The sequence below is a fragment of the Acomys minous genome (assembly GCF_964271855.1).
Source record: "Acomys minous genome assembly, chromosome: 11".
In the NCBI taxonomy this organism is placed as follows: domain Eukaryota; kingdom Metazoa; phylum Chordata; class Mammalia; order Rodentia; family Muridae; genus Acomys; species Acomys minous.
Window position 1 is genome coordinate 56,145,587 of NC_140492.1, and position 27,673 is coordinate 56,173,259.

At 50.4% G+C, this 27,673-nt stretch overlaps 1 protein-coding gene across 4 annotated transcripts in view; it reads right to left on the reverse strand.

Moving 5' to 3' along the window:
• The window catches only part of SEMA5B (semaphorin 5B), a 125,276-nt gene that overhangs the window by 88,188 nt on the left and 9,415 nt on the right, over nucleotides 1–27,673 (reverse strand). The gene's annotated exons all lie outside the window — the stretch shown is intronic.

Sequence of the window (27,673 nt, forward strand, 5' to 3'; positions counted from 1 at the left end):
GAGTGACAAATGTACTACACAGAGAGGCCAGATGGATGCCCCCGCCTTTGGCACCGAGGCTCCTCCAAGAAACACTGGGCTGCTTTTCACGGCCTGGATGGCTGCAGGCTCCGTCTCTACCCCAGCCCAGCCAAATCATAAATCTAGCCTGCCAGGGGAGCCGGCTGCCTTGACCCCAGCCCTGTGCCTCCCCACCTTGGCCTTGCTTCATGCCAAGATGGGATCCAGGCACAAGCAACAAGGAAGGACTGTCTTGGCTTTCCAGAATGTTCTTCATCTAGATTTTTTTTTTCTCTCCTTACTTTCTCATCCTGTCCTCTTCCTTTGGTCTGAGATTCTGTTATGGGGTTTTACAGGGGTGATGGTCAAAAGGGGGGGGAGAGACTCAACAGGACTTAGAATCACTGCAGGAACACACCTCTTTGTGGGTCTGTTGAGTGTCTCTAGAAAGGCTTACAGACTAGGGAAGACTAACCGTGGATGAGGCTGGCACCATCCCATGCCTTGGAGTCCCGGACTGAATGAAAAGAAGACAGTAAACTACATGCTACCATTTGTCTCTTTCTGGGTTCTGGTTTGCAAGCGCAGTGCGACCAGCCGCCATGACTTCCCCTCAAGCTGTGAGACAAATAAACCTTTACTCCCCTCCCCCCACCCCACCCCCGACACACACCTCCCCCAGCCCCTCACACCAGTTTCCTCAACCATTTAAAGGAATTCTCTGGGGACTAAAAGTCCAAGAGAGATGACCAACTGTCAAGTTGGTACAAATTAGAGTGGTCTGCGTAGGGGGCCTCGCCTGCAGCCTGCAGCCTTGGTCCCAATTGCCTTAAGCAATGTGGGGGGAGGGGAGTCACCCTCAAATGTAGACAGCGACTTCTATAGCAGTTCACATATTGAAAGGGTGTGGAGGAAGGAAGGTTTGCTTGCTTGGCCTTCCCTCTCGATTCACCCTGTGGCTGCTGACTCCCTTGACCCTATCAGAGGCAGCATTCTCACCTTCCCACCTCCCACTGTGGAGGTTTCCAAGGGGCAAGTGGTGGCTGAGGTGCCTGTTTAACACAAGGAAGCCTACGCTGGCTTTTGGGTTGTCCCAGCAGCCCCTTCCATCCTTACCTGTTAGAGAGCTCTCCAGGCTGGCACAGGACCCTCCATACTCCCACCCCACTCCATGCCCGCCCCCTACCGTGAGCTCTCCAGCCCAGCAGGCTGCCCTTCCCTATAACCATTTTGCCTATTTGTCCTCTTTAGGCCTCCCAGCTGTGACACCTGGTTCCCCTCCCTCCCTTCTCCCATCCCTCACTCTCTCCTCATACAGCTCAGGGTCCACCTCTCCCAGAAGTCCGTGCCTCTGGCTGTGTTCTGCCATGTGACTATGATACACTTTGCCCTCCACCACACCTGGGAGAGGCTATGCTCCCTTTTTTCCTTTTCCTTTCTATTTTTTCCTATTCATTTATGTTTCTGGCACCAGGCTGGAACTACAGAGGAGGCCTCATCCTTGAGGATGCAGCAGCTACAAAGTTCTTGGGTACCATTTTCACTCTGTGCTTCTGTTTCTCTAGACCATCATAACACACCAGACAGAACTGCTCTTTGCTTGATGTGAGTCTATGGAAGGGGGCCTGAGTGGTGACATCCAGCCTCGCCTGGCTCCATGCTTGCCTGGTGAAGTTCCCTCAGCCAGAAATACAGAAGCAGGCCATACAGGCAGGCCTCGAACTTTCTCACTCTTGGAGGGAAGGCAAATGCCACACACACACACACACACACACGCACGCACGCACACGCACACGCACACGCACACAGGTCCCTTTCCCCTTGATCTACCCTCATGTCATTTATTCCCTACTCCAAGCTCTTTTTTTTTTTTTTACATTGCCATGAAAAGTAGCATTTCCTCTCTGCCAAGACCCCAGCCCCTTGTGTATTTCTTATATAACTTTGCATGGCACTCTGTGGCTTGTAGCCAGCGTGTGTGTGTGTGTGTGTGTGTGTGTGTGTGTGTGTGTGTGTGTGCACGCGCATTCACCACAGGGAGGTGATAGCATCTCCATTTTCAGGTGTAGGAGCCAGGGTCCATAGGACCTACTTGGCCTAAGATCACAGCCAGGCGAGTGGCAGGGCAGCTAGGATCATGGGCTTCTCACTTGCCCCCAGTCTCTTCCCTTTATCCCCCAGCTCCTCTCTGCCTATGCCCTTCCTCCCACACTTCTGCATCTTTTTTTCTGCCTCTCCTTTGTCCTCACCTCCACCAACAATGACCTCTCGATCCACTTGAGGTCACAGCTGGTGAGGCCTCAAGCTCGCCTCACCTCACCCTCTGCAGCACAGGTAAGCACCCTCTTCCCCCACCTCCTCCATGGCTCCTCCGTGGCTGTGGGAGGCCCAGAGGGGTAATGGATTTCTTAAGCCATCCTGATTTTATTACTTAAAGCATTTCTAGGGCAGGACCCAGACAAATGCTCTCTCCTCCTCCCTCCTCTCTGCAGCAAAGAGATTGCATTTCTGCATAATGCTCCTGCCCCATTTCCCAGAGAAGGTTCCTGCAGCCCAAGCTATAAGCTGTCTTTGGGAATCCCTGAGAAGTTCATGGGCTCAGGGTCTCCAGGGTGAAGGAGGGGACTCTGCCCTTCCCTGACACTATGTACAATTCAGAAGCCCAGGTGAATCGTGGGGGTTTCTTATTAACTCCCTGACTCCGATAGACGCTGCTTCAAGCCTCCGTTTTTCATCATTAAACTGGCAGGAGGAAAGTTCCAAGTTCAGCCTGGTGGCATAGGCCTATAATTCCAGTGATTTTGGGAGCCTGGCCCACGAAGATGCAAAGGTCGAGGGGGGGGGACATCATAGCCTACACCCAATAAGTTTAAGATGAAACTGGGCAACTCGTTGAAACCTTATCCCAAAGCAAAAAGTAAAAAGAGGCCAGGGATGTGACTTGTTGCTAAGAGTGCTTGCCTAGTATGAACAAGGTCCTTGGTGCAATCCCAGTAAAGCACTCGCATGCACACACAGGCACATGGATGTGCACACACGCATGCATGTATGCACACTCCCAGACTTATCTATGTCCCTGGGTGGAAGAGCACAGGATATGATGTCACAGATGTCGGAGGACTGTGCTGGGGTCACCCTCGTCCACGCCTGCAGAACTTTCCTTCCACCCACGTGGTTCCTAGCCCTTTCCTGTCCGTCAGTGGATTGGTTAATGTAGGACAGTCAGCCACTTTTCTTCCTCTGGCGGGTGACTTTGCTCCTGACTCCTGGCCTCCTGCACTCCTCCTTCAGGTAAGAGGGTGGTGGGGGCCTGTGGCTTTGTCCCTCTTCCCGGGGCCTCCTTCAGTGGAAACACACTCGCAGTCTCATTACAAGAAGTAGAGATGTACTTCTGAGGCCTTCATTATCACTTAATTGTGTTTCCACTAAACTCCCATTAATTGGCTGCTCTAAAGCTGTCAGCCCAATTAAATAGGCTCACGGACTTGCAGACTTTAAAGAAGAAAGGCAGCCTTGAACCTGTCCAGCCCCTCGTGTCACTAGCCAGGACAGTAAAGTCAAAAGACGGTAAGTGACACAGACAAGGTCGCACGGCAGCTGGCAGTGGAGTCTGCGCTTGACACTCACAACAGAGAGGCCCAGGGGCTCTAGCCAAGGGCCCGCTTCCCACTTCACTACTTTCCCAAAGGCTTCCACCAGCCGCCATTCTAGGCTGAGACATGCGAGAAAACACGAGTGAACGTTTAAGCAGATTTCTAAGAATCCGCCATAGATGACGGCATATGCACCTGAGCCAGATGGTGTCCAGCTGTATAACAAGCTAAGGAGCCTCCTGAGTGACCCTTCCCTTCCTGAGACTGAGCAGGTGGACGGGACCCATGGAGCTGACGACCGGGATGTGCCACCAGCACCAGCCTTTTGATCCCTATGTGGGGACACGCTGGAGCAGGGTTTCTGGAATGGCCCCTAGAAGCTGCCTCTTAAGTCCTATGGTCCAAAAGAAGGCAGCAGTCATATTCACCAACTCTGAGGAAGAGGAAGAAAGTGGACTAATGAAAGAAACAGATGAGCAGCCTCCCAGAAGGCCTCATGGAGGCAACACAGGAGGGAGGAGGAGGCTGAGGGTAACCACCAGGAAGGCAGGTGCAATATGGTGACTGCAGGACCCAGGACTGATGTTCTCAGTCTCTTGGCAAAGGACCTTTGCTCAAGAGGCAAATGTCTGCCAGGGACAAGTTTCACCTGAGGCTGGTGGGAGGCCCCAGGCCACAATAATAGAAGATGCTTTAGAGGGGCCTGAGAGATGGCGCAGCCATTCAGAGATGGTTCAGCAAGTCAAAAATCACATACACTGGCCTGCAGGGGTCCTAAGTTTGGTGGCTCACAATTGCCCACGACTCTGATTCTAGGTGATACAATGCCCTTTTTTGGCTGCTGGGGGCACCTGTGCACACGCACACATGCAGGCACACACACGTGTACACACACAAATGAAATCATTTTTAAAAATACACGTTAGAGCTCTTAGCACACACCAGGCACTGTCCCCAGTGCTTTACACCCCTAAGCAAATCTAACCATGTGAAAAATGATGACACAGAGGCTAGGAAGCCAAAGTCACAGAGCCAAAAGTGGCAGGGCAGGAACCCAGTTCTCAGACCTATTGTGTGCGTCCTCCCAACTATCTCCACACTAAGCCTGTCATTCATCTGATGTGCTGCTGGGCAGGGGAGGGGACAGCGCTGGCCAAGGGATGGCCTTAGTATTCCTAGCCACCAAACCGACGATAGCTAGAGTTCTCCAGTCACCTTGACACTGTCAAACAAAATAACAAGTAAAGTTTCTCAAAAGATTGATGGCGTTTCCTTGTGCAAATCATTGCAGTGTACATATTCAAAGAGGTTAATGCAAGAGAGACGTTTTGCCATTCTTGTTTTTAAGTAAAATGAGGATTACATAAAAAGTAGTCTGTAATGATCCTTAACCACAATGATTAAAATCAAGGTTGTTCAGGTTCAATAGCAAGAATGGCACCAGCCCAAGTTTGCACAGTTATTAAACTGATTTTTGCAGGAGCATCCTTTGTGTAACTTTGCAGTGGCCTTTATGCAAAGTCGTGGCTCTGGCAGAGTCTCTATGAACAGTTCCTGTTACCTCATACAGGCATGAGATTTCCTCCATCACTTTCCAATTTCATTTATTCATTTATTGTTAGGTTTGGACTTGACAAAAGTGACTCCATTTTGATTGATAACTTTTGCATACAGTGGATGAGGTGATGGTGGAGAACTGCCCAAGGTGGAAAACAAGGATGAACTGACTGGCAACTGAGTCCCAGGGGCTAGCCAGCTGGAAATGAGCTGGGTGGATCATTGGAAGGGAGAAACAAGGTATATTTCGTGTCTAAGAGCCCCTCAAACACCCGGGTACTGAGCTACCCAGGGAAAGAGAGCGAAATGGTTCTTGGAGGAAGGAATAAGGAACTTGGATGCCCAGGTTTGAGAGAGTAATCACGGTGACTGTGAAAGTACGATTTCCCGCCTACCAATGGCCGGGCACTTTTGCATCTCTCACTCAGTGGAGAGAAGAGCATAGCTACAGCTCAGAACCTCCAAGCATAGGCTTTTCTGCAAGGCTGGGCAACATAAAAATTTCTCATAGGGAAGATGAGAATGAAACCAGAGAACCAAGACCCATGGGCTGGTGAGAAGAAACTACCCACACCACGTTTTTTAAACCTTAGGTGGCAGCAAAGAATTCACAGAGACACAGAGCCACTCCTGGCCTAGGAGAGCCCATTTCTCTGCATGGGGGGGGGGGGGGCGGGAACCCCTCCATCCCTCATCGGATGTGCTGGCAAGGCCTGTGGAGGAGCCTTCAAAGCTTTCTCTCTTCATACTCAACTATACCGGAACCCTATTCCCGCTGGCTCTTCTCTTCCCACTCGTCTCCCTTCAGAATGCCCAGCGCGAAAGTACAGTGTTTTCCCAGCACGCTGAAGAACACATTCAGACAATATGAGCTAAGTCCACACCCACTCCTTCTCTTAAAAGTTCTAGTCTGCCAACACATGCCTGCTCTCAGCTTCCAGGCAGGGCACTTAGTGGCAGGAGGAGTGAGCCTTGAGAATCTATAAAGCAGAGAAAAGTGATGACATTCCTCGGGTATTTATTGGGTAACAAACTGGCGATAACTCTAAAATTCTACACAAAGTGAACGGTGGATGGGATATGCATTCTACAAAAAGCATTACAGAGTGTGACCCTTGCTCCCCAAGAGACAAAGGGACAGACGCACAACGCCGTTTTCAGAACAGTGTCAAAGCGTTCCACAGGATAATTTCTATCATGTTTTAAGTGAGAGGGAAAGGCCAGTCTGGTGGCCAGAGGCGTTGGATGCTGAAGGGGTGTGCCGCTGGGCTGTCCAGCTATCCTTAAAGAGACACTGATGGGTCCCAGGGATGGAGGCATCCAAGGGGAAGCAAATGTGAATGAATCCCAGGCATGGAGCAACGGGGAAAGAGCAAGGGCAGGAGGCAGAGGGTGTGACTAGGAGCTGCACGCCAAGGTCAGGTGCACAGGTGTGGTGCCACAGGCAGGGGAGGGAAGGGGAGTTAACGCCTCTATTAGTCCGACACACAGTACTGCCAAGGAGCTCTTTACACTCTTGACAGGGCCAGAGGGATGCGTCTCCTCGGAAACAGGCCTGCCCTGGATCCTGCTGTGCAGGTAACCATCGCGTGGACACATCTGAAGCAAGAAACTCCTGAGTTTCACAGTTCATTTTTAGCCGCAAAGCCTGCAGAAGGGGCAGGCAGGAGGAGGCAAACTCCAGCTTCCACCCAATTGGAAGGACAAGCACCAATTAGCTAAGTGAGAAAGAAGCACTGGCTGGGAATCCTGAAGAGCCTTAACCTGATGGCAAACTGCAGTTCCTCAGAAGAGAAGGGGGCAGCGGCAGCCCCATTGGGTGGGGAGTGGCGCAAGGGCAGGGGGTGTCCTGATGCCCTGACCTGCGCAGCAGATCTGAGGGAGTTATTTACGTCTCTGAGAGAACATTGGAACATTGGAGCGTTTGTTCACAAGTATTAGAAGAAAGGCTTCTTTTTGAGCACGGGGCTACTTATTCCAAAAGAAAGGATTTGGCATGTCAGTATGAAATTTAATGTGTTGGCTGGAGGGTGGTGGCACACTCCTTTGATCCCAGCGCTTGGGAGGCGGAGGCAGGCGGGTCTCTGTGAGAGTTCGAGGCCAGCCTGGTTTACACAGTGAGTTCCATGACAGCCAGGGCTACACAGAGAAACCCTGTCTCAAACAAACCATTATGAAATTAAACTCCATGTAAATCCAATGGCCTTTGGTCTTTTATCTAAAATGGTAACAACCTCAGCCCTGTGATGAGAGTGAAGCAAGAGAGCAAGCCCTGTGTGAAAGAAAACCAAACAGGAAGTCAGTCCGGGAGCCAGCCATTGTCAGGCCCAGTGTACAGCAAGCCCCAGGCACCCTAAGAGACTGCCGCAGCACCTAGAGCTTGTGGTCCATCTTTAATACCCTAATAAACCCGACTTGGTAAAGAGCAGCAAGCATACATGCATCCCAGGACAAAGCAGACTGCAGGTGCATGCAGATGGCGGGAGTTCCAGTCCGTCTGTCCTGTGGCCATCCGGAGAGTGGGTGCTATAGAAAGGAGTAGGTGGCCCGAGGAGGTAGCTAGCCACTTCCCACCTGAAAAACCTCATGAAGAGATAAGGCCCGCTGGATGATCCAAATGTAAAACTGAGTCCCGGGAGATGGCCCAATCTGTAAAGTGTGCGTCATGTGAATGCAAGGACCTGCATTTGGATCACCGGCACCCATGTAAAAGCCAGGTGTAGTAATAGAATAACTGAGTCTGTAACCCCAGCCCTGGGGAATAAGAGACAGGAGAAACCTCAGGACTTGCTGGCCAGCTGGTCTAAGCAAATCAGACAATCTCCAGGCTCAGTGATCGAGTCTGTCTCAGTGAATATGGTAGAATAATTGAGAAGATACCCAGTGTCCATCTCTGGCCTCCAAATTCATACACACGCACACAGGCACGCACAGGAAAGCACAAGCGCTTGTACAGGCATGCGCGCACGCACGTGCACATGCTCAGGGTAACAAGGCGCAGGAAATAAAGCTCTGGGGTGCAGAGGAGTCATAATTCAGACAAGGCTGCTCTGGCAAGAGATCACATCCAAAGACCTTCTAGGTGTGTGTGATCCGGCTGGAATACAGACACGCTAATCCTAGCAGACAGAGGCAAGCAGATCTCTGAGTTCAAGGCCAGTTTCAGGTAGAGAAAAGCTTAGGTCCAGATGTGGTGGCGCATGCCTTTAACCCCAGCACTCGGGAGACAAAGGCCTGCAGATCTCTGAGTTCTAGCCAGTGGTGTTCAGGCAGTTCAGCGGAGTCAGTGAGTGGAGAGGCCAGTGCAGTGCAGTTGAGTTTGTGGCGGTTCGGTCTGTGGAATTCAGAGACAGTTTTACTGGGAGGGTTTTACAGAGACAGGTTGAAGAGGGAAGAAGCTGGACACAGGTGAAGACAGAACAAGGCAGAAAATGAGAGGGAGCCACAAGATTAGAATATGTTGCCAAAGTTTGTATGAGGCCAAGCAGAGCAATCAAGTCAGAAGCCGAAAGAAGCCAGACTGAATCGGTCAGCTTGGAGAGGAGTTTGAGCCAGAACAGCCGAGTTGAACCAGGCAGCCAGAGTTCAGAAAGAACTGGAAAGGATGCACTTTCTCAGCAATAAGTCTCTGAGGCTGATAGCATTCTAGGCCTAGCTAAATTTGTGCAGAGGTTAGAAGCTTCCAGGACTGGGCCTAGGTTAACAGATGGAGGCGGTAAGCCTCCAAGGCAAATAAAAGGTCATTTTACATCAGGCCTCACCCAGAGCCTGCTAACCGCTGACCCCAGTGGGTATCTATCCCTGAGTGTGCTTTCAAACGTCTCAATTCTCTGCAAAGTGCCTTAAACCAAAGCAAATAGAGGAATTCACAAGTGACTTCAGAGACTCAAGAAATCCCCACAGTTCAGGTCTCCACCACTCCCCTCTGCCAGCTTCTGGAATTCCACACCCTGCCACTCTGCTGTCCCCAGTGGGCCTCATCCCACGGCAAGCTACGGGGCCTATCACTTGGCTCCTGAGAGCAACAAGAACGGCCCAGCTGACTTGAGTGACTTCCAGTGCTTCCTCTGCCAGAGAAGAAGAACTTTTCTAGAAATCAGTAAAAAAAAAAAAAAACAAAAACCCACCTCTCCTCAAATCCCTTTAGTTAAAATTACATCCATCTCTTAGAAAGCTCTCTGGTCAAGCAGAAGAGTGGTGTCTCTGACCACTGGGGCCACACCCTCTGAGGCCACACAGCATCCAGAATGGCTGTGGTGCAAATGAGGGATGTTAAGCACAAACATTGCCCTACTTACTTATAAGAATTTTGGCTGGGGCTGGAGAGATGGCTCAGAGGTTAAGAGCACTGACTGCTCTTCCAGAGGTCCTGAGTTCAAGTCCCAGCAACCACATGGTGGCTCACAACCATCTATGATGTGATCTGATGCCCTCTTCTGACCTGCAGGTACAACATTGTATACATAATATAAATAAGTAAATTTAAAACAAAAAGAATTTTGGTTATCCACTTACCTCTTTAAATTACGTATTTGTTTTTAGGGTGCACGTGCAAGGGCCGTGATGCATGTGTGAAGGCCAGAGGGCAACTTTTGGGAATTGGTTCTGTCCTTCCCTCTTGTAGAGGCAGGTCTCACGGTTTTGCCTCTAGCCTGTCTCCCATTGCCAGTTTGCCATAGGGCTGCTGAGGTCCCGGATTCACACCACCACATCTAGCTTTCTATGTGGGTTCAAAGCTAGAACTTTTACCTACTGAGCCATCTCCTTGGCCCCAGTTATCCATTTTTCCAAACCCGTGAGAAGAATGCAAATTAAAAGCAAAGACAAACTGGCCTTAGGCAGCTCCGCCATATCTAGCAGGAAGGGACATCGATCAGCAAGAAGTACATCTAAAAAACTAAAAAGCAGGCACAAAATTCCCCAACCTCAGGGGGCCATTTGGTATAAGCAAATTGTCCCAACACGCCCCAGTGAATTATAGCCCGCTACATTAATTAAGGTTTCTAGCATCCCTTGGGACACCCAGAAAAGGTTATGTTTATGCTAGCATTACTCTATTTAAAAAGGCAGTGATACATGCGTTACATTTTATAAAGTGCAGACGCAGTGGCTAATGACTTTAAAGTGTTGCTGCTTTAAGGGGTAAATCTAGGGCTAGAGGACCTCAAAAATCTCTGGAGAGCTGGGATTTGGTGCAGACTGCAAATATGATACTCAGGGCAACAGTATGTCAGTGCTGGTCTCCCACAGGCTCCTTCCTGTGAGGGAAATGGATTGCATCGCCTTGCTGGGTCAGCTGGCTGATTACGGATGCCGTGGGGATGGTAGGTGTCTGTAGCACACTGCTACTCTTTCAGAACATGTGAGTTTCCAGCCACTCGAGACCTAGCAGCCCCTATCATGGGTAAAGCCAGAAGCCTGTCTTTTATGGAAGTTTCCCTAGTAAATCTGATGGCCAACCCTGTCATTACCTCCCCGAGGATCCAGAATATTCTATAGGAAAAGCTCTCTGGATGGAAGAGCCAGCGCCTCATGGAACTTCTAGAGGCCATCTCTTTTGCCTTTGGGAAGGTCAGTATAAAATATGGGGGCTCTGAGGCATGCACTGCTCTGTCCTCAGTCTGGTACAAGCCAACCATTAAGAGCCTCTTGCTCAGAAACATCACATACCTGCAGTGAGACCCCACTGCTCCCCTCCCCACACTGTCCTACCTAGAGACCTCTTCCACTTGATTCCACCCCTGGCAGCACCTGGGTCATTGGGGGAACAAAGGGTGACAGACCTGGTCCCACTATGGCCAAGAAGAGCACAGCTACTCATTTAATAGCATTGTGCCAGCTTCCACTCCACAGGGTCCTTTTTCAATTGATTTCCCACACTATCCAGACCCCATCTTTAATAACTTGCTTGATTTATATTTAGTCTTAATGTTGGGGGTCAAAGAGGTGAGAAGAGAGAACGAATTTGTCCCAGAGAGAAGATGGAAGTTGGCTTCGAGGGAAGACTCTGTATTCGTTACTTTTCTCCTAGGCAAGCGAGAAAGCAATGGTTGCCCTTGAAACACTCCTCCACAGAGTCCTGAGTCTTGTCCTGCACAAGCTTCCAGCCTTTGGCTTCATCGACCCTCCCCCCATCAGCCCACTGAGCTGACCACCCCAGTTCTTTACAGGCTCACAATAAATATGACTGCTCCACCATCCAGGCAGTACTGTTGTTCATAAAGGATACAGGTGCACTGAGTGCAGCTGGAAAAAAAAATGGATCGTCCATTTCAATGTCTCTATTGCCTGGGTGGTTGTTTCCTTATGTCCCATGGGATGCCCACTGGGTGATGTGTGGACTGAGTGATGGAGCGATGGGAAGAGCTAAAGGCGGGAGCATTGGCTGACAGGAGCCAGGATGCATCACTGAAGAAGACAGTTAAGGAGAGGAGAAGGAAGTTCTCATTCTGTCTCCCAGCAGGTGTTTGGATACTAGGGAGCCCCACCCCCACTGCTGACCAGATAAGTTATTTTTAAATTTTTAAAAATGTATGGAGAGGTGGCAGCAGCACCTGAGGATGGGCAGATGGTTAAGAGCACTGGCTGCCTTTGCAGGGGACTAGAGTTAAGGTCCCAGCACCCACAAGGTGGCTGGCTCACAACCATCTGTAACTCCAGTTCCGGGAGATCCAATGTCCTCTTCCAATTTCCATTGGCACTTGGCACACATGGGTACACATATATACATACAGGTAAAATACTCACACAGACACACACACACACAAACACAAAATGAATAAATCTTTCTAACATTGTATGAGAATTGCGTGTATGTGCATGCTTATGTGTGGCTGGGCATGCATGCAATTGTAACTCTGTGTGTGTGTGTGTGTGTGTGTGTGTGTGTGTGTGTGTCTGCACGCGCGTGCGCGCGCGCGCGCCAAAGATCAATTCAGTTATCTTCTTCTGTCACTCTCTACCTTCTTTCTTTTTTCTTCTTAAAAGCTTATTGTCTTTATTTGTGTGTGTGTATGTATTCATGTACGTATGTGCATGGGGATGCAGTACCATGGAGACTAGAAGAGACAATGGATCCCCGGGACCGGTGTTACTGGAGTTACAGGCAGTTTGTGAGGCATCTGGTGTGGGTGCTGGGAACCACACTCAGGTCCTCGGCAAGAGCAGAAAGTGCTTTCAGCTGTTGAGCCATCATCTCTCTGGCTGTTCCACTTTGTTTTATAAAACAGGGTCTCTCACTGAGTCCAGAGCTCACCAATGGGCTAGACTGGCTGGCCTGCAAGCACCAGCAATCCTCCTGTGTCTGCCTCCCCAGTGCTGTGGCTACAGGCACGCCGCCATCACGCCCGGCTTTTTATGTGGGTGTTGGGCATCCAAACTCAGATCTCCACGCTTGCGCAGCGAGCACCTTACTGAGTCAGCTTCCCATTAGGTAACTTTCAGAAGTCATCCTAGCTCCATGGGAAAGGATTAAAGCCATCCCGTCGCCGTGCATGGTTTATTGAGACAGGGTTTCTCTGTGTAGCCTTCCTTGGCTGTCCTGGACTCACTTTGTAGACGAGGCTGGCCTCAAACTCACAGAGATCAATCAGCCTGCCTCTGCCTCCCAGAGTGCTGGGATTACAGGAGTGCAGTCACCACGCCCGGCTCCCATGCCATTTTAAATAGAAACACAATCAACCTTTAAGCCCAGTAGCATTTCTCTTTACCAGCTGCTGAAGTGTTTGCTTGGTACGACTGCTGCTGTACCACTGAGGCCGAGACACTGAGGAACCTCGGGATGGGAGGCTCTACTTAAAATTAGCCTACAGGTTCCTGAAAGGTTGACAAGGCTGGGATATGGATATGTCTTTAAACAAAAGCAGTTTGTGGCCCTCTCTGTTGAGCATGCCTGGGGACTTGGAAACCCAGGGATGCCTCCACTATAGTCAGCACGGTTCCATGGATAAGACCCCTCCCCCTCCCCCACCGGCTCTCAGCACAGAAACCCTGCCTCTCGGGATGAAAAGGGCAGCTGCTCAGAGCCACAAACAAGCCCTCCCACCACAGCGACAGCAGCCGCAGCTGCATTCCCAAATATCCACCCCCCTCCCCCGCCCCCGCCTCTCTCTCTGCATCCCAGGGCCTGAACTATAATGGAATAATTGGAATAAGACACAAAAGAGAACTTCCCACCCAGAGGAGCGTGAGGAAGGAGAGGCTGGTAATTTTTAGACATAAAAGAACACTCATACAACGTCACCCTTGCCCTCTAAGCACGGGACAAATTGGCAAGCAAGCATCACCACCACCACCACCACCACCACCACCACCACCAGCACCTCTCTCTCTCTCTCTCTCTCTCTCTCTCTCTCTCTCTCTCTCTCTCTCTCTCTCTCTCTCACACACACACACACACACACACACACACACACACACGTGCTGGAACTCACACATACACGTCTTGCTCTTACCCCCTTCCTTCCCATCTTTTACCCTTGGGACCTCACTCCCCAGGAACAGAGGAAGGTCAAGGGCTCTCTGTGTGGCTCCTGGAGCATCCCTGCCATGCCCCAGTCTCCCCTCACTGTGATGAGACACATCTCTTTGGGTAACGTCCACTCTAGCTCAAGCGAGCACCATCTGCCAAACACTTCTCCATCCAAACTTGGGACTCCTCCATCATCTACAGCAATGCAAGTCCAAACCTAGTCCGCCAACACGCCGTCCAGGTAGGCAGCCGACTTAGGGAAAACACGGGTCACGTACAAGCGTCTCTCGGGTGCAAAGTTCAGAATGCTCCCGTGATGATCAACTATCCACCTCACTGATGTGAGGTAAAGCCGACTCAGTGTGGGATGTGGAGAAGGATGGTTTGTCTGGACAAGCACGCAGAAATAAGTTTGAAGCGGAGGCAGAACCAGCCAGCATGCTTCAGGGCAGTCAAGTCATGCTATGTGGCATAGAAATCATGCATGACTCTATTAGGGAAAACACACATTTGTTCTACGCTCTGAGCCTCGAAAATTATCAGTCTGTGAGCCAACATCTCGCTTCATAAGGTCTGGTCCTAATCAGTAACAAACTGGGTATCAACAGAGCACTCCTCTCAAACTGAGCAAGCGCTGGGTGGGCCTGGAAGTGTTGCTAGACACACAGCCATCCCTTTGTCTCGCTGCCAGGGACTGGATATTTTTTTTTTCTCAACACCTGTCCTTACTCTTAAAGTGCTTGTAATCAGTGTTGAGGTAAGCCTGTTATATCCAATAGAATTAAACAACACCCTCTCAATGTTGTCCCTTTTGTTAGGTGTGACAGTTGAACGGAATGTGTCTTTATCGGGTGAGATGGACACTGAAGCATCTATAGACAAAAACCTCACGAGAGAGGAGGTGGAGACACTGAGGTGCTTGCCACCAAGCCCCACCATCTGAGTTCCATCCCTGGGACACACGCGGTGTAAGGAGAAGAAGACTCCAGCCATGGCACATGTGCATACACAGACATGTAAGTAAGCACACGACTGTAATGTAAAAACCTTTAAAAAGGATATGTGGTGCTTTGAATAGTTTTGGCCCCCATAGACTCGAGTGTTTGAATGCTTGGACACAGGGAGTGACAAAACTAGGAGGCATGACCTTGTTAGAAGAAGCGCGTCACTGTGGAGGCGGGGCTTTGAGGTCTTACATGCTCAAGCTCCACTCAGTGTGAAATAAATCCAGTCCCCTCTTGGCTCCTCCAGCAGCATGTCTGCAGGCATGACGTCATGCGACATCATGCTTCCTGCCATGATGATAACGGACAGACCCTCTGAAACTGGAAGCCGGCCCCAGTGAAATGTTTTTCTTTATAAGAGTTGCCCTGGTCATGATTGTCTCTTCACAGCTATGAGACCCTAAGAGAAGATGCTAAGGAAAACATCTTATGTGTTTACTGACTCTTCACACACTGACATGACTTATGGGGTTCATATGATCCACTAAGTTCATTCTGTTTTCTCTGCTTCTTGTCAATTCCTTCTCCTTCGCAGAACGGGGGGAGCAGCTGGTGTGTCTGTGAGCTCACAGCAGGTTGACTGTGCCCCCACAAAAAGGGCCGCTGTATCTGCCTTGGCTGGGAACCACAGGGAAGGGGGGAACCAAAACCAGGGGTGACCATGAAGACAAGGTGTGAAGGACACTACGAAAGACCGGGTCTTCCTTTCTTTCTTTTTGATTCTAGGACTGGAAGCCAGGGCCCCTCAGGAGTTAAGCACCAACCTCCACCGTGAGCCAGGAAGGGTTTGAGAGGTGGTAACCAGCAATGTGGACCCTGAGTAGTTACACAGCTGCAGTGGTGCGCACCGCGCCTCGGAAAACCCCCGAGCAGACGTGACGCTTGAGCCTCCCGGGCCAGAGGGGCAAACGGAAGGCTTGTGGAGAAGGACCAGCTGGGTCTGGTTAGAGGAGAGAATGGTGGTCTTTCAAGCGGCAGGATGTGGCAGTGGTCTCCCTGGGTCTTAGTTTCATGTCCCAGGATGGGGGCCCAGCCTTCAGCAGGAACTGGAGGCCAGTCCCTGGGACAGCACCTTAGGTCCTCTGCAGGTGCGCCTTTGATGGGGCTCTGGCTGCTGGGGATAGGGGCAGGGTTGGGCAGCCTGCTTCATCAATGCCACCCAGTTTTCAGTAAGGCTGCGGAAGACCTGAACCACTGGGCCTGTGGCGGGGGCTGTTGTGGCAGAGCTGCTGGCAGGAAATCAAGGCACAGCAGTTCAGCTGGAGATGAAAGGGCTCTTTTACTCCAACCCCTATCAAATGTACCCACACGGGCTGTTCCACTCCCTGCAGTTAGTTAGAGACTTCCTCACCTCCCTCTTAAGCAGTGTGTTAGAGACGGATTGTGGCTGAGGAAGGGTCATATAGACATATACATATACATACACATATACATACATACATACATACACACACACACACACACACACACACACACACACACACACACACTTCCCTAATTCTAATACGAATTTCTCCTGCAAGTCCCACGGACCTTACGCATAAGTGCGCAGCGCAAGGGGCCTCCCTCAACACTTGCACCACAAGCCCCACCTCTGCATTTAGAGATTTGCTGTCTCCTATGAGACGAAGAAGGGGGAAGGCAATGGGGAGAGAAGGGGCGGTAAGAAGGAGAAAAGGAAGAGGAGGGTAGAGACAGTGTGTGCGTGTGTTCCATGGTGGTTCCCACAAAGGACAGCACAAAGTCCTGGGTTCCCTACTCTGCCTCCTAATATTGAGAATCACAAAGTTCATGTTGAGAAGGTGGTGGCACACACACACACACACACACACACACACACACACACACACCCATTTAATCTCAGCACTCGGTAGGCAGAGGCAGGAGGATCTCGGAGAGTTCGAGACCAGCCTTGTCTACAGAGTGAGTTTCAGGACAGCCAGGGCTATGCAGAGAAACCTGAGAGAGAGAAAGAGGGGGGGGGGAGGGAGGGAGGGAGGGGAAGGGAGGGAGGGAGAGAGAGAGAGAGAGAGAGGGAGGGAGGGAGAGAGGGAGAGAGGGAGAGGGAGAGAGAGAGAGAGAGAGAGAGAGAGAACATGAACAGACTACAAAGTGATCTTAAGGTCCCAGGGATGCAACCTTTGGGAAGAAGACGTGCACAGAGCACGTACTGGAAGGAGGGTGTGTCGGGCTTAGCACTAACAAATCAGCACACGGTGACTGGGGCCTTTTGGCCTAGCAGTGGGCTGAGCAAAGGGGGCACTGAGGCTACAGCTGTGCTGTATTCAACCCACCTGCCCAGAGCCAGCGGTCCTGGCACCTGTGGGTGCTCAAGACAGGAGCTGGTTAATGAACCAGCAAGAAGTGTGCGGCAGGCGTTGGAAGGGGACTTGGAGAAGGGAAGGCCTAGAGGATTATATGAGAAATGACTTTCTGAAGAGCAGCACTGTGCTGCCTGAGATCCATCAGATCCCTACAGCCAACCATAATCCTGGGCAGTGCTCTCTGCCCTTGGGCTCCTTCCCATCCACGGGCTGTCAGAGGCTGCGGTGACCTGGTATAGAAATGTGCCCATTTCTTTACATTCCGCCCCCTTCCCCAACGCACCTGACTGAGGCCAAGAGACTCTGGCTCCCCGATTCTTATTCTGAGATGGAAATGCTCACAGGGTGTCTTGACAAACCCCAAGAATGCCAGCAGCCTCCTCACACCAGTTACCATCAGTACCTGCTGTCACTCAACTTGGAAGGACTAACTTGGTCCTGGAGCCAAAGTCACAGCTGGCAAGGCCGTGATCAAAGCCAGTGTGCCAGCTCCTCAGCCTGCACTAGGTGTGATCTCCTGAGCTCTGGGAACCGTCAGGTCCCAGAAACACATTTTCACCCACGCTATGATCTGTTTGTGGGGTTTGAAATTAAAACCAGCTGGAATTTTTAAAAATCTACTTTCATTTTATGTTCATTGGTGTTTTGCACTGCACGTGTGTTTGGGTGAGGGTGTCCAGACCCTCTGGAACTGGAGCCATAAACAGTTTTGAGGTGCTGTGTGGGTGATGAGAATTGAACTCAGGTCCTTTGGAAGAGCAGCCGGTGCTCTTAACCACTGAGCCATCTCTCCATTCCCAAACTAGCTGGAATTTTGACAAAAGTCCCAACAGAACAAGCCCCCCCCCACACACAAAGAGAATCACACCCATACACACGTAGACAAGCCACCCAGCAGTCTAAAGCCTAACCCCCAGCCACCCCACATCTTCTTAAAGGAACCGCTCTAAATCTCCTTACCAGGTGTCTTAGTTAGGATTGCTATCACTGGGATGAAACTCTGTGACCAAAACAACTTGGAGAGGAAAGGGTTTACTTGGCGTACACCTTCCTGTGGAAGGAAGTCAGGACCAGGAATTCAAACAGGACAGGAATTCAAACAGGAGGCAGGAGCTGATGCAGAGGCCATGGAGGGGTGCTGCTTACTGACTTGCTCATCAAGGCTTGCTCATCTTGCTTTCTTGTAGAACCCAGGAGCACCAGGCCAGGGAGGGCCCCGCCCACAATGGGCTGGGCCTTTGCCCATAAGTCACTAATCAAGAAAATGCACTAGAGGCTTACCTACAGCCAGGAGGCATTCTCCCAATGGAGGCTCCCTCCTTCTTGGTGACTCTAACACAGTGGCCTCATCGCTGAGCCCTAAACAAACATGGGGTGTGAACTGAGCTGAGGGTATAGGTCGGACAGCCATGCGACTCTGTCACTGAGGCCAGGGATTCCCATGCATATGGGGACACACAACCTGTCCTGGGAGGCTCTTGTCAAGTGAATGGACGCAAAGGTCAGTCTTGAGCACAGATGAAACGGTTGGTATTGGAAAGCTGCCTCCTCTTCGGCACCTGTCAGTGAGAGGACGGAGGGGTTCGGGGAGACAGAACAGAATCTAGGGCCAGCTACTTAACTACTGGGGCTCCGTTTTCCCATCCATAAGAGGTGGGCGCTCCTGCGGCATGGCCCCCTGGAGATTAGGGAGCGTATAGCTACAGGACAGAATACCTGGTGCATGCATAAAGCATCTAAAACTGTCACCCTAGCTCACCTTCCTGTGACACACAAGCAAGCCCACTCCTGCTGGTTCACTGTACAGGAGCTGATTGCCCAGATCCCCTATGCATACAGAAAGAGCAGAGAAAATCCTTAGGGAGCGGAGGTCTCCATAGGATCTTAGACTGCCTGGGACCTGGGTGAATGAAAGCCCCCACCCACCCAAGTCTGACTCAAGGCTAACATCTGCATCAGTAGAGTGCTCAGGACCACCAGGGTCCTCACAGGCATGGCTTGTGCAAGGTTACTGGAGGGTTCAGGATGAAACCACAGATGCTGCCTTGGGGGAGTTATCTGGGAGGGGCAGCTCAGGTGTGTGAGAGGGAGGAGATGGAGACAGAAAAGTGTGAGAAAGGGTGAGAGGGAAAAGAGCTTGGGTCTGTGCTGGCTGAGAAAGCGTTTCCTATGGAGAACAGGCAGCCTGGTTCTCATGCCCAGTAACACATGCTTATTGGAAAAAACAAAACAAAACACTGCATCGCTTAAATGCTTGACCCTCTCCCCTCTGTGAGAAGAGCATCTCAGCTCCTCCTCCAACACAAAAGCATTGCTCTGTTCAGTACCTCACTCTACAGCAGACTGTCTCCTCTTCCCCTGAGACATCCAGCACCACAAGAAAAGACCAGATGAGGTTCACTGTGGCCTGGTCTCACGCCTACTTTCTTTTGTATATATGGTCATGGGATGGTAGGCAATCTTTTTAAAGTGTACGTGTGTGTGCGTGCACACACACATATCCATGTTTGTGCACATATGCATACATGCATGTATACAGAGACCAGAGGACAGCCCTGAGTGTCATCCCCCCACATAGTGTCTACCTTCTCTGAGACGGGGTTTCGCAGTGGCCTTGAGCTTGCCAGTGATTAGACTGGCTGGCCAACAAGACCCAGCGATTGTCCTGTCTCCAGCTGCCCAGTGTGGGATTTCACATGTACACCACCACACCAGGCACTTTTATGGGTTGCTGGCAGTGGGACTCAGGCCCTCACGCCTACAAGACAAGCTACGGGTGGCTGTCCTTTATATCTGAGGTCTTTTCCTCCAGTGTAAACCGGAATATCTCTCTCTCCCTCTCTCTCTCTCTCTCTCTCTCTCTCTCTCTCTCTCTCTCTCTCTCCTTTATAAAAAGTTAAAAGAGTTGAGATTAGCTCACAGAACTTTCTCACACAGGTGGCTTTTATGTGGGAACATAATTCAGGTCTCACTAGAATTAGCCCCTTCAGCTGGAGGCAGTTTTCCGTCATAAGGGTACTTCTCCCTTCTCCCTCTGTGTCCCCCTGGCCCATTTCCTTTAATTAGGACCTTTGGAAGCGGCCACAGCACAAAACCACCAATAGAGAGCTCAGGTCACAGTCAGGAAGGTCTTTGCCACAGATGACCAGGGTGGGGCAGGTCACCGACAGGCCCTCCCTGCCCCTACCCCCCCCCCCCCACCTCAGACCCAGGCCTGTCCTCTCAAGGAAAGGAGTTTCTGGAGTGAAAAAGTTCCAGACATTTAGCCCAGTGTGACAATCTCTGAGTAATCCTCTTTCACAGCAGGACAGGACAGCGGATGTGTAATTAAAGCCATGGGTTAATTAGTAGCAGCGCCATCTTGCTACCTCCTGCCTCTCATCCTAGGAGTCCCTGAGATGTAGGCCTGTGGGAGCCAACGTGGGCCCATCTCCCTCTTCTTTCCTTCCCCCCCTCTACCCTAAACCTGAAGAGTTCCCTTCCTGTTATATTCCATGATAATCCACACAAAAATAGTCTGAGTGGCCTCAAATCGTCCCTGCAAGCATACTGAAGCCTGGAGGAGGGGACATGGTCAGAGTGAGGCCCTGGTCCTGAGAGAGGAGCAGAGCTGGGAGCCCATCTCCAAGGAGGAGGGAGTCTGAGGATTTGTTTCAATACAAAATCCTGTAGGTGGAACCAAGGAGGCAGGCAACACGACAGATGAGAGGGAAGGGAGGCAGCAGAGGGCATCAATCAAACAGAAGGAGGAGAGAGCTGGAGGCAGCCGAGGCACATGGCTTGAAAGGGCAGCATTCTGTCACGGCCAGCTAAACATCTCCCTAGCTCAGTGTGTCTCAGTAGCCCCATCTATAAGATGGGGTAATAAAATCCTACCCCCTTAGGGTGTTTATGAGTGAAGATACAAACAGATTGAAGAGGCATGTTTCATTCAGAATAAGCTCTCAGAAAGCTAGGAAAGCCTCACGTTCTCCAATCCTCCTGGGAGCAGCTCAGTCTTCCTGGCCTTTCTTAGAGTCACACTATCTCTGTTCCAGTGGCCTGAAGGCAGTTATGGCACCCAGCCCCTCACACTGGACCCGCGGTACAAACACTGTCTTTGTACAGCGCTTTACAAAAAGGAACGCATTTCATTCAACGCCCACAGCAATCCTGAAGCAAGGATCACGGCCACTTTTCAGGTGAGGAAACTGAGTCTTCGGGAAGAGAAGCAATTTGGCCTCTATCAATCACCCTAGGAGTAAATGGCTGAGTGGGCATTCAAACCCAGGTTTGCACAGCTGCTGGCTCGTCCTGCCGCTCCAAGAAGCTTCTACTCTAGCTCCCTCAGCAGAGCATGAGGCCTTCACACTAGCAGCCCATCCCAGCTTCCGAGGTACACACCTTGGCAGTCGCTCAGCCCTCACAAAACCAGAGAGCGGGAACCACGCACGTGAGGGGAAAACAGGAGGGACGTCACAAAGGCTAAACGAAACTAAGATGGCGGCGGCAGACCCAGTGGCTTCCCTGTCAGGTTCGGCGTTATCCTCTGCTTCTTCTTATCTGTGAGGATGTGAGACTCTTCAGGAAGAAGAGTAAGAGAGCAGCCCAGGCACGGGAGGGCCACGCAGAGGCTGGCAGGAATGCCACAGAGAGTCTGAGCTGCTCCCGACCAGGAAAGAGAGACCGTGCAAACGAGGTTCCAAACAGCTGTGGGGGTCTTTCGGGAGTCCTGACAGGACCTTGGCACACCCTGTGGGTGGATGAGGGGGGCTCTGACAGACCACTGCAGCCCTCGTTTCCAGAAGGGTCTGAGATCGTTTTTTCTTTTTTGCAAACCACTGAGTAGCTAAGCCAATCCGCTGCCTGAGAAAATCCCCGTGGAGACTGTTAATGGAGGGTGGTGGGCACTTGGACAGGACACTGAGATCACAGGCAGACAGCTCGTGCGCTGTAAGGAAGTCCTGTCAGGCGGAGCTCATCTCTTCCATTGACGGGGTCACCCGTGCTGCAGATGAGGGGCATGGGCTTTACTCACAGCGATGCTCCTGAGCAAAATGTCTGAGCTCTTCACAGAATTACGTGTACAAGCCAGACAAGGGAGCTGAAAGGTGGGGTGTTAGCAGGACGCGTCACTGCTGTACGACCGAGCCCTCAGAGTGCTTCCAAACCGGCCTTGGAAGGAAAGAGGAGGCCCGCGTTAGGGCTCCAACCTACTTCAGTGTCTTATCAATCCTTTAGATCAACACACAGGAAGTGCTGTGAGCCAGGAGCAACAGCAGAAACCCTGGATGCCAGAAACAGGGCCTGCGAGATCCAAATCAGCTGGAGAGATAGATGCAACGTAAATGGAGAAAACGAATTGGGGTGGGGGTGGGGTGGGGTGGAAAGTTCCAGCCAGGACACCAAAAGGCTACAGCACATTCATAGGGTGAATCATATCCCCCCACCACCACCACAAAATCATACACTGACAACTTTAGCCCCCCTAGCACCTCAGAATGGAACTTTATTTGGAAATAGGATTACTGCAGATTGAGTTAGACGGAGCCATCCTGGAGAAGGAAGAGCCCCTCACCCAATGAGTGGTGCCCTTACAAAGAAGGGAGCTCTGGAGACAGATGCATACAAGAGGAGATGAAGGCAGAAATAGATTAAATCCTCTATAAGTGAAGAAACACCCATAGACTGCCAGTTAATACCAGAAGCATCAGTTAAAAATCCTCCATCGTATCCCTCAGAGAGAAGCAATCCCGCCCATATAGGACTTCCAGCTCCTCAGCCTGTGAGGCAGCACGTGTCTGCTCTTTGGTCCACCCAGTTCTGCTACGGCAGGCCCAGCAAGCTCTGGAAGCACAAAGGCAAAATAAGGAAGATGGAGCCTATAACAGCTTATGATAAAGGGACCCAGAAGAGTGCTTGGTGGTTGACTTGTAAGGCCAATCAAAAGACAGCTGAGCTGTGCGGCTGGCCAAAACAGCCAGGTCAAAGGTGAAGCTACCTTAACGGAGGGTGTGGTACCTCTACTGGTCAGCCTAGCCCCTGCTCCCCTGCAGGGCCATGAGGATGGGGGATCTCAGAGTCCTGGGCCCAGATATAAAGAGACACATCTGAGAAATAAGGTACTTTGGAAACTGTGAGAATCAGAGGAGAGGGCCTGGGCTTCCTAGGAGCAATCACAGGGGGACAACATGCAGAGAAACAGGCTTGGAGACTTTCTGCTAGGCATTACAGCAAACAAACAAACACCAACCAAGTCAATAACCAAATACCTTGTACCTATTAGAAGAATTGAGCTTTCTGTTTCTGAAGAGCTCCAGATTTACAACTTTTGATGACTCCAAGAAGGGCCATTCACTTTCCTGCCTGGCTCTCCACCAGTATGGGCAGTCTTACCTAGTTACACTCACAGGTCACCAGGAGATGCTTCGCCCCCAAGGCTTTTCCTAGTTAGCATTAGCAGGTTAAACCATGTGCCAAGGACAACAGGTCAAGAGATGTGGTGAGACTGGAAGGAGGAAACTGTGTCTGTTGCTGGGATGTCTCAGGAGGGATACGGGGTGGGGGGTGGGTGGGGGGGAGGGGAAGGAATGTAGCCCTGGCTCTCCCCATGCAGCATTTGGAGCTGGTATGTTAGCATTAGCATCAACCAAGAGGCTGAGGATAGAGTTCTGTGGTGGAGCACTTGCCGAACGTGCACAAGGCCCAGCACCTCAAAGTAAAGAGAAGTTAATTAACCCAGCTTAAGGGAGCCCCACACTAGTGTGGGCTCTGGAGGGAGTAGGGGAGCCTGTGCCTAAGGCTCCTCTTTGCAGGCCTTCAGGATCACTTATAGGGACAAGCAATTATGGTGCCGGTGGGGAGAAACCTCCCAGCATGATCTAAGTCTAATGGTGAGTTCGGATCTGCAGTGGCCCCAAGAGGCCCAGGAATGCTCCCGCAGGCTGGAGCATGGCAAACACGGCTCTGACAGGCCTTGCCCTTCCTCCATTCCCTCTACTTTGCTAAACTGTTAAGTTACATTCCTAAGGCTAGACTCCTAGGGTCTATCTATTTCCTGCCTCCTGAAGCTGACCACCAAGGGCCAGCTATCAAACTGTTGAAGTCAGCCATCTAATATGCATGCGCAATCAAAACAAACCAACTCATCCTAACACGGGAGGTGGAGGCAGGGAGGTCCTCTTTTTCCATTTGTAAGCCAACCATTTGCCTATGGGGCATGTCTGTCTCCTCTCTCTCCAGAGGCAGTCCTTTGTCCTTCCAGAGCAAATACCTCTCCCTCTCCTCCTTTGTTCCTTTTCCCTTCTCCCTCATCCTCTGTCTCCTGTCTTTGCCCTTCATTCCCTACCCTTTGTCCTTCTAGGGTGAATAAGTGCCCTTTGTACAGAGACCTTGGCCTAGGGATGTCTTGTGGGCACAGTCCTTTCTGCCCACGCAGGAAAGTCTTGTTCACTACCTAGTACTACTGAAAAGTGATTTGAACCTTTAAAAGATGATGCTTAGGTTTATTTTTGGTCACTGAGGATATGTCCATGAAAGGGACCATGGAACCCTGGCTGCTTCTTCCTTTTCTTGTGTCCTGGCTGTGAGGGTGAATGGTTTTGTCTTATATAGCTCCCAATATATACTGCCTTGCTACATGCGCAAAAGCAATGGTCCAAGCAATCATGGCTGAAACCTCAGAAGCAGTGAGCCAAGACAGACCTTTTCTGCTCACTCCATCCTTTGGTCTTCCACTAAACCCATATTCCTTGCTCAGCATGGGGCAGGGGACGGGGCTCAGAAAAGGAAAGCATCCAGCAACAGACACAACCATGGAGCAGGATCCAAAGCAGCGCCAGCAGGCAGCACACTATCCTGAAGACCTAAGGAGTGAGGTGCCAGAAACTGCTGGCAGAGGAGGTGTCAGGTGCCACTCAAATGCTGGACCGGTCCTGACAAGCTCAAGATGGTGCTCCTGGCCAGGGATCTCAGCTTGAGAACCACTGCATTCCAGGAACCAAAGGTACTAAGTGCCCCAGCCTGGGGCTCCCATTTGTCTCCAGGACTGTAGTTCCCCAGGAGGTAGGACCGAATAGAGAGCTAATCCACTAGACCCATCTTGGTGCCTTCTGAAATTCCCAACCTCTGGAACTTTCCACTCTAGAGTTCCCTGCTTCCCGCAGGTTGAAGAGCTCCATATTCTCTCCTAATGGACACTTGTTATAGTCGGCCACCATGACCGTAACTGCAGGCACTTCCCCCTCCCTGAACACAGTAACTCCTTTCTGTGGTGTTCCCATTGCTGAGTGCTCCACTCCCCTCTTCATGACAAATGGCTTCCACCGACCACTCTCCAGTGGGTCGAGGTCTCCTTGAGAATCCGTGTCCAGAAATGATCCCAGATGACCAAGGATGAGGCACACCGGGTCTCGCATCTCTTTGTGCCGTTTAAGATGGTGTTGTTTTGAGTAACCCTAACCACTTCCTATGCAGCATCGAGCCCCTCAGATCCATTTCTCGGGCTCTTGGCCAAATCAGGTCTGCCCCACTCCCAGTCCTGTCAAAAACTTCAGTAATTGATTTCTGCGATCTGAAAGTGACTTTCCATCTGCCCCTGCTAAATTCCGTTCTGTCAGCTTAAACCCAGCATTCCAGCCTGTTGAGATCATTTTCGGATCTTTATTCTGTCTTTTATAGAAGCTGCCCATTATGGTCTTGTCATCAACAAATTTGATAAGCTCAATTACTTCAGTCTCATCCAAGTCATGGATAAACATGGGAAGCTTCGTTTTTCTGGAAGCTCACGTGCCACAGAGCAGCTTCCCCTTCAGCATCCCAAGTCATAAGTTCATTCTTCTCCAAAGCAGACTTCCTACAACCTAAGGAAGGTCTCCGGACATGTCATTATTCTCTTCGGGCATTGTAAATGCCAGCCGACAGGCTCTCTTTCATCTGAGTATTGTGTCACATCTCTGCCTGGTTCTTGGTCACAGAATGAAATCAGAAGGGACAGGCTTGGGTACCAGTTTTCAGCCATGACAATGCTGTCGATGTAAGAATACAAGAATACACCCAATATTTGACTTCCAACAAAATTAGGCTTCCTACTCTCGGAAATACCAAAGCATACCTCCCCGACAGCTTTAAAACCCATCTTGGGAAAGTGGCAGCTTGCTTCTCCCAACTTGGGGAAGCTGTATCAGAGATGTATGTATCATACTTGGACCTGCTCAGCTGCAAGGTATGCTGGGATCTTGGCAGCTGGCTGGCGAGGAAGTAAGGAGTGTCTCTTATCTTGGACTATTTGGGGAGGATGGAAAGGGCATAACCAAGGCAGTAAACAGGAGGTGGGTGGGGCTAGCACTTGGGCTAGCAGGATCAGAAGTTCAAGGACAGCCTGAGATAAATAGTGAGACTGCTTCGAGAGCACATAGGTGAATAAAGGAAAGGATACTGTCTAACACGCCTATTCTCCTGATGGTCACGTGTGAGCAGCTTCCCGGCTTCTGCTAGAGAGAAGCACAATATATCACCCACAGGATGCTGGTGGAAGGTTGGCTATTGATACCACAAGCCAAGAGTTACTAAAAAGACCGAAGAAATGTATATAGAGTCATTAAGCATGAAGATTCTGGGTTTAAAATCCCAGCTTATTGGCTGTGGAATCTTGGGCAAATTGTTTTATTTTCCAAGGCTTCAATTTCCTCATGTGGAAAGTGGAGATAAAAATAATATCTGTATATAAGGCGCATGAGCATGGAAAAGGACAATACATTTAAAAATCTTTAGAGCACTGCCTGGTCCGTAGGAACAGCTCGAAAAGTCAGAGTGGTTATTACAGAACAAGCGTGTCAGGGCCCTGAGTGCAAAGTTCAAGGGTTGAAGGTAGAAGAGCAAAGGACAGAGAAGGTGAAAGGTCAGAGGGAGAAGACATTGAATGTTCATCTAAGGGCCAAGGCAGCATTATATGATCCAGGGATGAGCCTAGGAGAGTCTAGCAGTCAAGGGATTTTGATCCCATGTCAGGGAGGGCAAAGCAGTCATCCTGCAGCCTCAGAATTTACTGAAAAAGAGTTTGCTTTTCCAGCTCTGAATTCAAGAACTTATCACTGCTGTAGGGAATCAGTCAGAAATGGTCTTAATGGACCATGCTAAAAAAAAAAGAAGCATAAATATTCCACTTCAGGAAATCTTTTCTGAGGAAATAATCATCAATAGCACAAAGATTTATGTCCAAGGATGTTCACTGCGGCATTATTTATAATGGTGAAAAATGGCTTACAGTCTAAATGTCCAACCACAGAGCGTTTGCTAAATAAATTACAGTGCCTCTGTGTGATGGAATACAGACATCCATTAAGAAGTCCATTTTAGAAAAACACTTAAGACATGAGAAAATTATCACAATATGTTGTTAAGTGAAAAGAGCTGGACGCAGACTAGCCCAGACATAGGACCACAATTGAGTACACACCTCTCTACAAGGAAATATGCTGAAGTGTCGAATAGGCACATTATTTTTATAAATGCTTTTAAGAAGAAATGGCCAAAAATTATATTAGGAAGAGCTCCCATAATCAGTTTGTAATAAAAAGTCATTAAATTCAGAATACAGGAACATAAGCCGTGGCTGAGATCTGAATGCCAGGAGCTGGTACTGGTGAAAAAGGAATGCGGACTGTTTGGAAGAGAGCGGAGAGATGCGGCATGCCACTGGCGCGAGGCCAGGTGGAATCTAGGAAAGATTTAGGTCAGTGGCTCCCA